Source organism: Falco cherrug, chromosome 6 (assembly GCF_023634085.1).
Source record: "Falco cherrug isolate bFalChe1 chromosome 6, bFalChe1.pri, whole genome shotgun sequence".
Lineage (NCBI taxonomy): Eukaryota > Metazoa > Chordata > Aves > Falconiformes > Falconidae > Falco > Falco cherrug.
In genome coordinates, this window is record NC_073702.1 from 1,614,042 (window position 1) to 1,629,571 (window position 15,530).

General features: G+C 42.1%; 1 protein-coding gene across 5 annotated transcripts in view; it reads left to right on the forward strand.

Annotated features, from left to right (window-relative positions):
* The first annotated feature begins 316 nt into the window (after nt 1-316).
* Nucleotides 317-15,530, forward strand: part of GPR63 (G protein-coupled receptor 63) — a 30,507-nt gene continuing 15,293 nt past the window's right edge. For 3 of the 5 annotated variants that reach the window (XM_055713029.1, XM_055713030.1, XM_055713031.1), the window contains exon 1: nt 318-708. The gene's annotated coding sequence lies outside the window, so the exon portion shown is untranslated. Of the gene's footprint in view, nt 709-15,530 lie in introns of all 5 variants that reach the window. The other 2 variants (XM_055713033.1, XM_055713032.1) reach the window with 2 other exon arrangements.

Here is a 15,530-nt window from a genome sequence, read left to right on the forward strand (position 1 = left end):
GAGCACATACCACGCTGACGGCCCTGCCTGGCGGGAGGCTGGGGGCTCCTTCGCACTTGCTCGCCCTGCCTTCCGCATCTCTTCTACCTGGATCTTAACGAGGCGTCTCCAACTCTGCAGGCACAGCCTGCGCGACACTTGGCGCCGAGGAACGGGTGGCGGGTCGCAGCGCAGCCGAGCCGCCCCCCGCCGCCCCTCCGGCCGCCGGTGCGGGGCGCAGGGCTCGGCGCCCGCCCCCCGGGAGCGCCCGCCGCCGCCGGGGGCCGCAGGAGCCGCTCGGCCGGAGCCTGCGCGCGCCCCCGGGAGGCGGAGCCGCCGCGCGGGCGGGCGGGGGCGCGGGCGGGGTTCGGCGGCGCTGCGGCGAGCGGGACGGGCGGCCCGGGGAGGCTGCCGGCAGGCGGGAGGCGGCGGCTCGCCTGCCTGCTCCTCGGCCCGGCGGTTCCGCGGCGCTGCCGCCGCCGAAGCGAATGGGGAGGCGGCGCTGAGCGGGCTGCCCTCCGCGGGGGTCGGCCGCCGACGGCAGCGGCGCGGCGGGCGAGCGATGCCCCTCACTTTTCTGCTCGCGCTGCCCTTCCTCTTGCTCCGGCTCCTGGCTTTGAAGCTGTTGTTTTCCCCGGCCGCCGCGATGGCAGGAAACTTCCCGGAGGGTTGGGCTCAGGCCGGGCTTGTGCTGCGCTGGGCTCCGCAGGGCACCGGCCACGCCGTGAGGTGAGGCGAGGCGAGGCGGAGGCGTTGCGCCGCGGCCGGCGCTGGGTTCGCCGGCGGCAGTTCCGCGGCGCTGGGTGCAGCCGCCCCTGATCCGAGGGGGGCGGGGGTCCGGGCGGCAGGAGGGGGCACAGTTGCAGCGGGGACGGCTGAGAGCCCCGCACCGTCGCGCCGGTTCCCCCAGCCGGGGTCCCAGGGCCGGGAGGGAGCTGCATCCCCGGGGGGGACGCGGGGAGTCCGTGCCCGCGGGCTAGGCCGGTTCGGGGATCGGCGCCCCGCGCAGGCTGCGCGGGCCCAGGGCGGCCCGGCGCCCCCTCTCCCGGCGGCGGCGCTGCCGGAGCCCTTGGCGGGCAACGGTCAGCGGCGCGCGGGCTCCGCGGCGGCTGAGGGGAGGCGGCGGCGGGCGGGGCCCGGGGGCAGAGCGGGGCCCGGGGGCGGGAGCGCAGCCAGCCCCGCGGGAGCGCTTGGCCGCGTCCCCTGGCCGTGCGGCGGGCGGGGCCGCGGGGTGCCGGTGGCGGTGTCCTGCGGCGGCGGGGGGCCGGGGGCGGCGGGGGGGGCGGCTTCCGGGCTGCGCCTGACCCCCGCGAGCTGGCCCCGCTCCCCGGAGCGCCCCAGCCGAATTCCACCTCGCCCGTCACCGGCGCTGCGGGCGCCCCTCGCTCCCTGGGGCGGGACGCTCCGGTAGGGGGGTCTGGCAGCGCTCAGTCATCTGCTCCTCGGACTCCGAGTGTGCAAAACTCCCGGTCGGGGAGAACCTGCCGGTGCCTGGTGCGGTGTGCATGTGGCTCCTGATGTGCGGAGTCGCTCCTGGGAAGAAAGAAGTGCCTCACTTAAAAAATACCAGTTGTTTTTCACCTACTTAAACGAGTATGTAATTTTTATTTGGGTTTTCCACACGGTTTTCTTCACGCTCAGGTTTTAAAAGTAAGGTTGTACAATGCAGCCTAATATATATCACATATATGCTAAAAAAATCATGAAGTTTTCATTGTAAATCAGTGAAAACACTTTTCCAAGAAAACGGTGGATTTGCATAGATGGAAGCAACATACATATTTTAAACCTAGGTATAGCTAGCAAGTTAGATCTGTGCCCAAGTGGGTTGTTAAATAAAATTCTTTATCCTTACTGAAAACACGAATGCTTAAACAGTGCCAAATGGCTTTTGTAGAATGCATTTTCTGTGGGACATCTTATGCTTTCTAACACTACAGCAAAGGTGGCGGAGGCACTGGATTATGAAAGCGGAAGTTTTAAATGGCCATTTCTAGATATCTGAAACTGGAAAGAGATTTCAAAGGGTATGATAACACAGAATAGCCTTGTAGTGTCAGTTGTCAAATGTATTTTTACAGTTGTTTTTGCACAGTTATCTATTGTGAAAACGTATTTGCCAACATCGTTGTAGCTATGTTTCCAGGATAACATGAGACTTACTAGTAATTATATTCTTAGTCTACAGAAGCAGGTTTCGTACTTAGTAATAATTTCTAAATAACTAATTTGAAATATTTACTGCCAGATGATCAGCCCTTAAAAACTGAACTTCTTACACTATTTTGCATGACTCATTTATTAGAGTAGCCTTACTATAAAAGAGTATTATAAATCTATAGAAGATTTTTTTTTAGTGAGAAAATAAATGAGACTGTGAATATTAGTTGATGATATGCAAGGTCTGCCTGCTCAGAGGGAACAGGAAGAAGCCAAGAAGAGCTCTACTAATTTCTAATTTTCTTCTTGTATACTACATTGTGTAGATGACTTTTGTCAGGTGGTGCTGATCAGGCTATGCTTGTATGCTTCATTGCATTTGACACTTACAAAGTCTTTCTCTAAGAATAATAGCAGATAAAGCCTAGGAGAGGGTATGACCTCTTCTTTACCAGTTAATTAAATACACTCAAGACTGCTTTCTGGTCCTGAAGCCAACTGGCACGGATTAGCACTTGTCAGTGCTGCTAAACTCCTGCCTTCCAGAATGGGGTAGCTGAATACAAGCTCCTAGTTGGGACTGCCTCCTGGCCTGTGTTAAATGCAACATCGTGCCTCAGAATTGCATGGGAGAGCTGTAGCTGGCCTGGGTTAGAAGGATGTTGTGCCGGTCTGTAGCAGTTCAGCAGTCTGCGTGACTGCGTTTCGTTTCCCAGGAATGGCTTCTGGCATTGCTTGATTTACTAGTGCGAGCATAGTCTATCAGTAACAGTGTAAGTAGCCTCTTTTAACTCTGTGCTCAGTCATAGTGATCTAGTTTTCCTGCACTGGGTATCTCTGGCACTATAAAAAGCTGCTTTTCATAGTCAGCTGCTTAGAGTTGTCAGGGCTGCTTTCTTCTCCACTTGTGCAGGTGGGTGAAGAGGAAGTAGGTGAAGGCTTGGTGGCTCTCCCACTTGCCCATACGGGAGGGGTAAATAGGGAAAGGCTTACCTGACTTGTTCTGCTTGTCTGGGAATGTACTTCCAGAGCAGTGCATACCCATAACCGATGCTGATGGCTAGGTGTGAGCTCCATGGCCTGCATTCTCATGTTGTTTTGCTTTCTTAATTATTTTGCTCCAAGTAGCAAGTTGGGCAGAGCAAGTATTTTTTTTAGTGCCGTGAAGATTATTTACTTCTAGATGCCTGGAGAGGTTACTAGCCTGTTAAAATTATTAGAATAGATGTTTAAATCATTATGGACTGCCACCATCCTTACTGTCTTTTTTTTGTCACTTAAACTAATAAAGTCAGTGTACTTCGTAACATTTCTGGATGTGTGTGTTTTGGTTGACATTTTTGCAGTATCTCACTGTTCAGTTCAATAATGAAACTGTGCATGTGCATTGTACTTTATGCTGTGCTTGCATTTTGAGTATCAATATGTACAGCTAATCTCACATACTAGTCTCATAAATAAATTTTAAAGCAATTCTAGAAGATATCAGAATTAATTGTTACAGATGAGGGAACTGGGGCAAGAGGAAATGCAACGATCTAAGGAATCCTAGTTGTAGGATCCAGAAGTAAAATCTGAGATTGAAAATTGATCTGTTGGGTCGCACTGCCTCTCACAGACATGTAAAATACTTTAATAGAACGGTGTATTTTTTTCTCTATATTTGCTGGCAGCCAAAATTTTTCTAACCTAGCTAGCAGCACAGTTTGAACTGAAATAGAAAAGTTTAGTCACCTCATTTTCAGTTGAGGATAATGCTTAATACTTACCTAAACCTTATGTATATGATGGAACTTGGTAAAGGCTTTAAAGTACTTTTCTGAGCAGGCAGCTTGTATCAGTGAAATTCCAATCAATTTCATTTGAATAAAACCTCATGAAATACAAATCTTACACATTGAAATGTCTCAGTGTTACTTTAGCAGAAAGGTGAACTATCCTTTTCTTCTACCTGTATGTAAAAGCACTGATTCAGTAAGGTGTATTTACACTTAGGCACATGTCTGAGAAGTCCCGCTGGTTTGAATAGCACTTAGAAAACCCTCTTGCATAACTGTAACCTAATTTACCTCTATCTAGATGTGTATTATACACAAACTGTGTTTAAAAGAATATTAAGACCACATAAGCACAGAAGTGTCTGGAAATTTAAAGCTTTGAAGTGGTGATGGTGTGGCCTTTGGGAGCTGTGCTCTATACCATCTAGGATCTGCTTGGGTTTTTTTTCTTCAGAGCACTTAGCATCTCAAATTGGGCAACAAAAATTAGTAGATGGTTATGATTTTTGTGTCTCTCTTGATTTTTCTCCTCCTCGGAGTTACTAAAGCACTGTTTGAATTGTGTTGATTAAATATGACGTGGTGACACACAATAATTGTGGAGAAAGCAAGGTTTTGAACAGTTCGTTTTGGTGAGCAACGGGCCTTCTAAAGGAAGCTGGATTCTGTGTGGATAAGTAGTATTTAGTCATGTTGTTAAAGCCTATGTCATAGTGTTTAATTGCAGTTTTATAACTGCTACTTCTCAAGTCTTAAGAGCTTGACATTCAAACTTTAATAGCATTAGTTTTTTAATATAGTTTTTGGGTGTGTAACTTTCCCAGTGCATTTTTTTTATCCCTAAAGCAAATGGAAGCAAAATGAATATTTTTTTTTTCCCCTGAGGTATCTTTGATAATTTCTTAGGTCCTTAGCAGAGTTAGAACCTGTAAATACCAGTTGAGGCTATAACTGTCTGAGCTGTAGTAGTAGGTCATGATCCATAAACGGATTGACAGTGAAGGGAAAGGGAAATAGCATGCTTTATGCATGGATTATTGAATGACTCACATTATATTACATAAAAATTATGAGATAATATAGCTGACTTATGGAGGATGGGGAGACTTCAAGGCTTAGTTTCCATTCTGTTGTACACAGGCCAATGCTGTCTGGTGATGTTGTTTTCCCTGCAATATTTTACTGACCTGTTTCTTCTGGGCCGTCTTATTGCCCAGCTGCTTCCTGCATTTTTCTGCCAGATCCTTCTCGTAGTTGCTTTATGTATAATTTCTAGTTGCTGGTCATTTAGTTGGCCAGTTAGAATATTTTATCCTAACCTGGTTTGCAGCCCTCTAGTTGCATCAGTCAGATCAGCTAGCCAAGCAGATCAGGTCAAGAAAGCAAAGGGGAAAGAGGCTTTCAGATTCCCATGGTTGGATTTAACAGGCTGTGGTGAAGGAATAATCACTGTTGTAGCCAAAGTGGGCTGAGACGGGAGTGTAGAACTGCAGAATAATTGAGACTGGAAGCAACCTCAGGAGGTCACGTGGGCCATCACTCTGCTCAGCACTGAGCCAGACTGAAAGTTAAGTGAGGTTGCTCAGGGTCATGTCCACCTAAGTTTTGAATATCCTCAAGGATGGAGATTTGGCATCCTCTGTGACTAACCTGTTCCAGTGTTTGACTACTCTCACTATGAATTCTTTTTTCCTAAGGCTAAATCAGTTACCCATACTGTAGCTTGTGTGCATTGTCCTTCATCCTTTGCTGTGAACCTCCAAGAAGAATCATTCAAAACAGTGGATTTTTTTCAAATGCTTAATAACATGCTTTCTGTCAGGAATATATATAACTTTTGCCAAACATATAAAACCCAATTCTTTTCCAGCCAGTCTTGCATACCTTATTCAATATTATGCTGATCAAATCTGTTGAATAACTTTTTTTTTTTTTTAAATGTCTGCAAAATAAAAATATTTTGCTGGTCTTGCTTTTTGAAACAGGTAAGATGTTTGAAATTTCTCCTTTTTTTTCTCCCACATGATCATGCATTGTATTTTCCAGCAGGTGTCTGCCTTATTAGGTGCGATGAATGGATGCTGGTGATTTAGGAGGCAACTCTAAATCTTCAGTTTGAGCTTCTGAAAGCTAGCTATCTTGTCCTGTGATTTCATTTCTTCAACCTCATTAGGTGTATGGACCCCTGCATAGCAAATTTAAACCCGCTGGCAGCAGGCTACCTTTCAGGAATCTGTTAGAATAATCTCCAGAGGACTATGGTGACACGGAGGTATTCTCAACTAGCCCTCCAGGCACAGTCAATGAAGAAGAATAAGCTTGTCTGGAAAGTGGTTTATCCCACCTATAGCTGAATTACTTGCTTAGTAATTAGCAAACTCTCTGCTTTGTATCTAATGAGAGTCTCAATGGCTCTATTAGCTTTGCTATCCAGCTTTTAGGACAGCTACATTTAGGCAAGGTTAATCCATAGTGAGCACCTTTGCAGTCCTTTATTTTCTTGTCATTATTCAATATATGGTCACATGCTTTATTTACAATCCATTCTGAATGCTTAATAATTAACTTCAATGAGTGTTTCCTCTGTGGTTCTGTTCATCCCTATATCATCTCAGCTCTTTAGGGATGTTAAATATTTTCATTACCTTGCTATCTTGTACAAGATATCTTATAATTTTAAAAACAGGAAAAGGGAAAAAAGTGATAGGAAAAGGTCACAAACAAGAGGTGTCAGTTTGGATTGCTTTGAGCTCAAGGGGGAAACTTTGCAACAAAGTGGGAGAAAAAGCATGTATTTTTAATGCAAATTGCAAAACAGTAATTCTGTCTTTCTAAAGCTTAGTTAGACCTTTGAAACGTGATACTACTTAGAAGTGGTTATTGCTACAAGTTTTCTGCATGAGTAGCACAATTCACAAAATTATCCCTTTCAAAGGATTGTACAAGGTTCATTGTGTGTAATGATAGAAGAGTATGATATCTTGTGAAAAATAGAGATGACTTTTTTTTGTAACAAAGACTTGAAAAGCAGTTTGAAAACACATGATATTATAGGTTGATTAAATTCTTATCTTCAGTAGGTAATACTCTAACAATCCTTTTGTTACTTGATCATTTTGATTTAGACTTCTTTGTCAGTTGTCACTTCTGAATTTTCTCTAGGCATTTTTCTGGATTGTTACATGATATTTCTGGATGTGTTTAGAAATACATGTGTGTAAGGTATTAATGATATTTTGATTTCCTGTATCACTTAACTGTATGTGTATATGCTTTTGCATATATAAATTCCAAAGCAGAGATAATGATCTCAAATTGTATTTGTATCCAAATTTCCTGTGCTATGTCTTACTACCAAAACAATTTTAAGAAATAAAGTAAAAAAAATTCCAAACCAAAATCCAAACATCCCCCACCTAGCCAAAGATGTGCCATGAAATGTTGAAGGAATATGCGTGCTGTGTTTGCACTTCCATTCTCTCAACAATGTACACATGCACACCGGTACCCCAGACCTTTGTATGCTTGTGTTGAGTACTCTGGAAAGGTTTGTGTGTGGCCTGGAGAGGAACTACCTGTTTCTTTTTGGAGCAAAATCAACTGAGTACCAGTGGGGCCTCCCACCTCTTGCCTTATTTCTGATGTGAAGGGTTCATGAGTTGGTACAGTTGAGAAGTTAATTCCATCCTTCACGCTACTGAATTCATTCAGCATGTCTGCTCAGGCTCCAAGCGTGTCATTTATGATAAGGAGGTGACATTTGAAAGAAATTTGGCAATATTTAATACTGACTCATAAAGGCGCTGTTTTATAAACGCTGTTCAGAGTATTATAAAAGGGAGAGGCTGTACTATGCCTTACTGGTATCAGGACATCCGCATCTGCCATAAGAAATTTCCATTGCATTTATTATGAGGATAGGGACAGGGCTGAGTGCATTTGCTGACTGAGTTAAGCATCTTTTCCTTCCCCTTTCCCTTCATTTCGCTTAAATAAGAAGGCAAGTTCCGACTGAATTCATCTTTTCTGGAAATATGAAATCAAAGCATGAAATCTCAGGTAATGCCACTCTGCTGTTAAACTGCTAGATCCAAGTGAACTGGACTAAATGTATGTTTTCAAGGCCAGCACAGATGATAGACTTGAAAAAGCGTTTCCACAGTACACTGGCAATATGGTGATACACTTTGAGTGATTATCAGCAAGGCTGAAGATGTAATATCCCTTTTATATTCTCTCTGTTCTCTCCATTGTTTTCAAAGTCCACCTCTGTTCCTGGGTATGCAGCTATTCAAATAATTAATTGGATTCTTCTTTATGTGATGCCAATATAAATGAATACAAATTAGGCATTAGCTAAGGGGCTGACCAGTCACTTTGGTGATTTTTAAAGATGGTTCTAAAACAATGAGGTCTTCCTCAATTGGATGATCTCAATTCCATTATGGTGTTTCATGGCCTCCTGGCAAACTCCAGAGCATACTGAGGATCCCAGCATCTAACTCCAGGAAGAGGGGGGGCCTGGTGAATTTCTTCTGGGGTAGGTTGGTGTCAGGCATTGACAGGGCAATTTCTGTAGTTTTCTGAAACTACAGGATCGTGGAGTGCACTCGTAAAGCGTTATGCAGCTCTTACATAGAAGCAAGCATCTGACTGGATTGTTCAGGCAGTACAGACGTATGCCGTATAGATACGTAAAGGTGTGGAGTTGATATACAGTACTTTTAAGAAACAAAATAATGAAAATAGATATCTGAAACTGTTTAGATGAATTTCCTTTCCAGAAATGCATGTTCTGTCTGACTGCTGAGTAAGCTTATGTGATTACCTCAAAGCTGCGTTGAAATTAGGTGACATCAGTCTCAGTCCTAGTAGGAAGAAAGTGTGTGTGTGTGTGTAAAACCAGATGGTAATAAACAAACAGACTCCATTAAGGTCTTGAGTTGGGGCTTCATTTTGATGGGTATTTACTAGAGTTGCCAGACGTTGGCCGAAAGGCCTACCGAGTTCACTACTCAGCCAGTCTGGGGAGTGCAACACCACTGTCTTCCAAGTATTTCAAAGAGCTGTCATCTGCTTTATGAAAAAGATTAAACTCATTCTTTGAAAATGTTTTCCAAAATAGATGTATGTATCAGTTGATTAACAGCCTGTTCCCTGAGAACTTGCTGTGATCACCTATATAACATATGTATGGTTGAACGCAGAAGTGATTTTAGATTAGCATTTGTGAATTTGACCCATTTCTTCCTTCACCTGAAAGGAAAGACTTGAAAAATTGCTTCTTTCTGATATAGTCAGCCTGCTGCTTTCTTGGAACCAGCCATCACCATAGCATCTGAAAAATGTTGGTTGTAGTCGATGGCCAGGTGGGGCTTGTTTGAAGGAAGCATCAGGTGTCTAGAGTAAGCGCTACTGTATTAAGTAGTTCCTAAAGGGATGCTAGCCAGTGAATAGCAGTGAGAAACACTGCTTGATGCCTTGCCTGAGGAGACTCCTGATTTATGCAAGCTCAAATCTCTCTTCAGTTTCTATCAGCAAGTCAGGCAATACAGACTCATGTGCCACTGCTGTGCGGTGGAGTCAGGCAAAGCTATGTAGGTTTATCACTGAAACGGTTCACTGCATGGCAAAATCATTCTGTGGATTAAAGACTGGCTTGTTGTTGATGGATCTTTTGAGATGTAGGCGATGAGGAGGTTGCTCTGCTCTACACCAGCTGATTAATTCGCCTGTTGGATAAGAACTGAATTTCCTCCTGCCAGGTTGGAGTTGCCAAATTTGTGCAAAAAGGGTGTACGATTAAGATGCATTCTGGCATTTTACGTTGTATCCATTCATCCTGGTGGTACAGGGCCTGATTTTACCTAGTTTCATCTTAGCTTGGCTATGGCGTTGGGGAACTTCTAGTTAACCTTCCAGTCTCTGAACGGGCTTTCCTGAACGTTTTCAATTTGTGATTTTTATGCTCTTAACTATGTTTAGATGTTGCTGGTGGGGACTGGATTTTTATTTTAGTTTGCACAGACTATTTATAGTTTTAGATTAAAAAACCTGAAGAGTAAGTATTTTTAAGACAAGAGGCTCTACTTTGTAACATGATTAACTTTTGATGGGTGTTTCTGGCTGCCGTTAATAGTCTTGTATTTCCTGTCTTTCAAATAATTTCTCTTAGAAATGTCTTAAGAGAACAGATTGACCATGTGCAGTTCTGAAGGCTCCTTCAGCAGGGCATGGTGCAATAAACATGAGAGAAATGTTTTCATTTCTGAAACTCTTGGTGGAAGATGATATACAAGATCTCTCCCTCTCAGAGCCAGGACTTAGGTCTTCAGCAGCTTTACTTACAACTGTTACAAAAGCATTTCTTTCTTGACGCAACACGTAGAAGTTTAAAGTCCGTGTGCCATTCTCTGTACGTGAATCATATTCAAGCTAGAGCAGGGAGAGTTTGCGTGTGTGTGTAAGAACATTATTGCTTTTCCGGATTCATTTATACACTCACAAATTATGATGACTATATGCTGTTTAAAATATAAATGTTTTTGAGCCTGTTTCCGGTGTACAGGAGGATATGGTTTGGGAATTTAGGTTTCTGCAGCCAGATGGATTATAGTGTTGCTAAGGAAACAGACTATAAATGAAGTGGCAGCTAAGTGTCCTTAGAACATCAGACTGCTTGAAGCTGGTATTTTAAACTCGTTTAGGTGGGTAGATAAATTGATGATGCAATGAGAAGTTAATTTCCTGTATTTTATGGTTCATTAATTTTTATTGCTTTGTTAGTATTTACAAAGGGTACCTTAACTTCTCAACCAGACTACCTGGTATGTGGGTCACTGAACAAAAATTTGCTGTTAAAATTAGAAAATGGACAAAAGCTGTACAGTAAAACAGATACTAAAATAATCATTAAAGCTACCGCTCAGTGGATAAAGGTGTAACAAGGACCTGGCAGGAGTATGGTCCTACTGAAAAACTGGGACTAGGAAGCAAGCTGAGATTCTTCAAAGTACATGGGAAAGGATACAGCTGTTACGGACCTTGTGAAGTTACAGGTTTTGAACTTACTGTATAACCTGTTTAACGTCTGTGTTATACCTGTCTGATTTACATATGTGAAGTTGCTCAGAACAAGTGAATTGAATTGTGGTTTTGATAGTTGCTCTGCCCAAGAAGAGACTTTGGCTCTTTTTTCTAATGCTTTTGCTGAAAATGTATCGGGTTTCCAAACTAGGATTATTGATTGATATGCCAGGATTATTTTATCTGAGCCATTCTAGCTAAGCATGTGGCTATAGGGATCAAGACTTAAGTAAGCTGAGCCCAGAGGACAGACAGCAACCACTAGTGTTGGACTGACTGGATGGGACAAGGAGAAGGCAGGAAGGGTTCTGAATAGCCAGATTTACCTGCAGACCTCAGACTTTTAAAAGCATATGGATAGGATGTGGACCTTCTAAGTTCACCGATGCAAAAGTAACGTGCTTATTTCACACTGCTTGTTTTGCTTTTAAGTGCCTTGTGTTCCTGCAGTTAAAGTCCCTTTGCATCTTGATGGGCTTGGAAACTGAAATACCAAAGAAGGTAATGGTATCCATGTTCTCAGCATTGTGTGAGTTGTGGTTTAAGATAAGAGGAATGACTAGTCTGTATCTAGATATGGTATACTTAGAATGGCACCCACTTCCAAAAAAACCTGGTGGTAGCAGGTAGGTAGATAGTGAAGGGCAACGCAAAAACCCAACGCAGGAGTCTGCTCTGCTGTTTTGAAGTTGTATCCCATGCATACAAGAGTGTGAATTCAACCATACAGGCAAGCGGTTATAACTTTCTTCAGACATATTATTTGTGGGGCATATCTGCTCAGAATGACTGCCTTGGACTGAATACGCATGAGTTTCACAGGCTCTGTTTGCTTAAGAAGAAAAGGAGTAAAAGTGGGCTGGGAGGAAAACAGGCAACGGTTGAGCCTCTCGGAGCTTCATAGCTACTTCTGTAACAAAAAGGAGATCTGGAAAGGTCATTTGTAAGACTGCTTGGCAAGTTCTTACCATTTTCAAAGACAGGTTGTGAGCTAAATATGAAATGGAAGGCCAAAGAAGTATGTAATATAGAGAGAGTTGGTCAGTAGAATGGCCATTATGTGTTTTCTGAGTTGAAATTAAACTGTTTTCAGTAAAACATACTCTGGAAAATGAGTCATTGTTCTAGCAGCGTTAAACCTCTTCAACATGCAGTGTTTAAACTGTTCTTTAGAGTACATTGGAGAGAATTGTTTCTGGTCTTTTCAGCCAGGTAGGCAAAAGAGGTCGTTGTGGAGATGGCATTGTGCACTATAACGTTTCCCTCCATGTTTGTCCTATGACTGGATTTATTGCATTGATGTCAGAACTGTCAGTCTATATACAGATCAGGATCTGCCACTGCCTTGTCACTGGAAACGTTAGCCAGGAGCAGACTGTGGCTGTCACAGCGCGTACTTTCCATCTGTAATTGCGCCTTCGCTGAGAGACTTTAGGATTGAGCCATTTTAATTGTTGTGGTGGCTGTTTGCTCCCTGAAGGATGCCTTGCACTTTTCCTAAAAGTCACTTTCTCATCTTCTGACAAACTGTGAGCCTGTTATGTGGTGGAAGGAGCTATAGGACCCATGAGAAAGCTGGCAACAAAGATCATGCCCTAGATCAGATTAACCGTTGTTGCAGAGTGCCCATAGGGAAGGATAGTAGAAGGAAGACAGGAGCTGCATGAAAATGTTCTGAAGGATTCATTGTGGCTCTTGGACAATTGGTTGAGCCTGGATAAGAAATATTTGGAGGGAACTGAATTAAATGTACCATACCATAGCAATACTTGTTCCAGCACACCTGGCTAAAGTGCCTCTTTTTGTGTAAACAAAATAATAATAATGATGTAGAGGTTTTGCAGAAATATGTTAAATTCAACAAGTTTTTCAATGGAAAAAACAATAAGATTAGGTAGGCAAAAAATTCTATAGAAGTTATTTTCAGCAGCTCTGGGGAGTGTAAAGGAGCTGTTACCACAAGCTTGACTATTACAGCCAGAGTAGAAAAGTGGTATTGATAGAAATAAAGAGAAATTAACCTAAAGATTAGACAGAAATACTTAACTTTTCTGCCTTTCTTTGGGACTGATTTAAAGTTATATTTTTATTGACAATCAATATGTCTTTTGTAGTATCCTGATACAGGGTCCTTTAAAACTCTCTGCAAACCTTCCCCAGTTGTTTGAAATTCTTTTTTTAAACTTCTCTTTTTCTCCTGTCTTAGAAATACAGAAGCGTCACTTCTGATTTTGTAGGTGTTCTTTTTGCTGTCTTGTGCTGAATAATGTTAATTTCAACATCAATGGTATTTTAGGGTTTATAAAGAGATTTATAGAGAACACAGAGGCAAAGGCTTCATTTTCTGATCTCTCAAGGTGGACAGCGTTACGCTTGTTTTCCTATAAGTCTTGCTCATAAACTTTAAGTTGTTACTAGCTTTTTTGTGTGTCAGTATCTTAAAAAATGATACAAGTCTCTTGGTCTGAATTCTTAAGCAGCTGCTGAGTAGTTGCAATGAAATGAGAAATTATATGTTACCTTTGTTGTTCTGTTTAGTTATCCTGCATGCAGGATGATGCATTCCAGAAAGATCTCAGCATCAATTTCATATTGAAATTGAGACCAAATAAGCTTCTCTGTAACTGAAGAAACACTTTGATAGTATTTGCAAAATGAGTTAATTGAGAATACTTGAACAGCTTTCAGGTAAGTAGGGAAATATGACCTTGAGCTACCAAAGTGGCAGACAACACGAGTTAATGGGTGATTTCTTCTTGGTAAGGTAATGCTTCTCTTTGTAGGTTTGGGGCTGGTTTTTTTTGATATTTTTTGGTTTTGTTCTTTTTTTGGTGGAGGGGTTGGGGTTTGGTTAGGTTTTTTTGTTTTGTTTTGTGGGGTTTTGGGGTTGGGTTTTTTGGGGGGGTTGTATTATGGGTTGGTGGGTGTGTTTGTTTTTTAACATTAATTATTTTTTTTAAATAGTGTGAAAATCCCTGGCTTCTATTACTGAAGAAGCTTTTCCATGGTGACAAGCCTTTCTTAAATACGAGGTTTGTGAACTGGGAACTGCTATAAATCTTTCCATGTGAAATTTGATTTGGCCTACTATTTGTTTAATAGTTTCCAAGTAGCACAAAACCACTGAGTAGTGCAAAATCCCTTCAGTTAGCTGTCAAGTTATTAGTAACAGGGAATTACAAGGTACTTAAAGACTGTTCCTATGAAGGGTTTGAATCCTTCAGTTGATGCGCATTTGTTTGCTTTGCATTGTTATAAAAAAAACAACCAGGAAAAAAATTGAAATAGTACTCTCTTGTATTACATTAAAACAGAAGTGTGCTTTAAAAATCACCAGATTGACTCATTTAAATATTTTTGGCTTTTAAATTTAATCAATTTTTATCTGTTCACAATGTGTCTTCCAAGCCCTGCCTGTCATGTCTGTACAGAAATTGTTCATGCCTGTGTTGTGTAGGGTATGAATGTCTGTAATATGTCATCTCTCCCTAAGAATTGTCTGAAAGGGAACTGTCAATTTAACTGTTATTTTTTATCTCTAGTATGAATAGGTTTCTAACTAGGATTGTTTCTCAGAAACAGTTGCCATCTTGAAAGTGTTATTCCAGTTGGCTGGCGTGAGACAAAAATAATCCTGAAGCTGTTAAAACAATTAGAAGACATGGATAACTGTTAGGAAGTAGTTACTTTATTTAGTCTCAGTTTCTGTTATGAAAAATAGGTTACTATTGTAACATGTAGCGGATTTTTAATAGAGAATTTATACTAAGAACAAAGTATAGGGTAAATCTGGGGAAAAAAACAGATTTTAGATTATTTTGTTGCCTTAAACATGTTTATTTTTGACTGAATAGAGGTGCTAATAAGTATTGAAAATATACATAGAAATACAAGCATTAATGTGTATAAGAAAAGCATATATTACAAATACATAAATATATGTTTAAGGTAAATCTTACCCTTGCAGTCTTTAAGTACTCTCAGAGCAGGATGCTGCAAGCAGCCTCATTTCTGTTGCTGAAATAGTCACCTCATTTAACTTGCTACCAACATCTCTTCTCTGTGAACGAAGTCTGAAGAAGTAAGATCCATAACACCTGTATTAGAGCAGCAAGACTTTTGGGCAGCAGCAAAATTTGGCCGTAGCATGAGCTGAATCCCTGTAGGAAAAGCAGCATCAGGGCTGATCACTTTGCCCTGGGAGCTAAACCAAATCCCAGGAACATATTGTGGGCAGTACACTGTGTGAAAAGAGTACATATTCAACCATTCTAATCATTTTTTCCATTAGCATCCCTACATCTTTTCATAAGAAGATGAATTTTTTTTATTTTTTTTTTTTTTTCCAAAAAACAGGTATGTTTGTGGGAGAGGCAGTTTAGTAAGTTCCATTAATATAGAATGCTGTTGATGGTGGGGTTGCCACTTTTATGAGATGAATTTTGTAAGCCCTTGCATTTTGGTAGAAGACTGTGTGCTAATGGCTGTTGTCAAAACTAATGACAAATAAGAAAATTGATCTTTCCC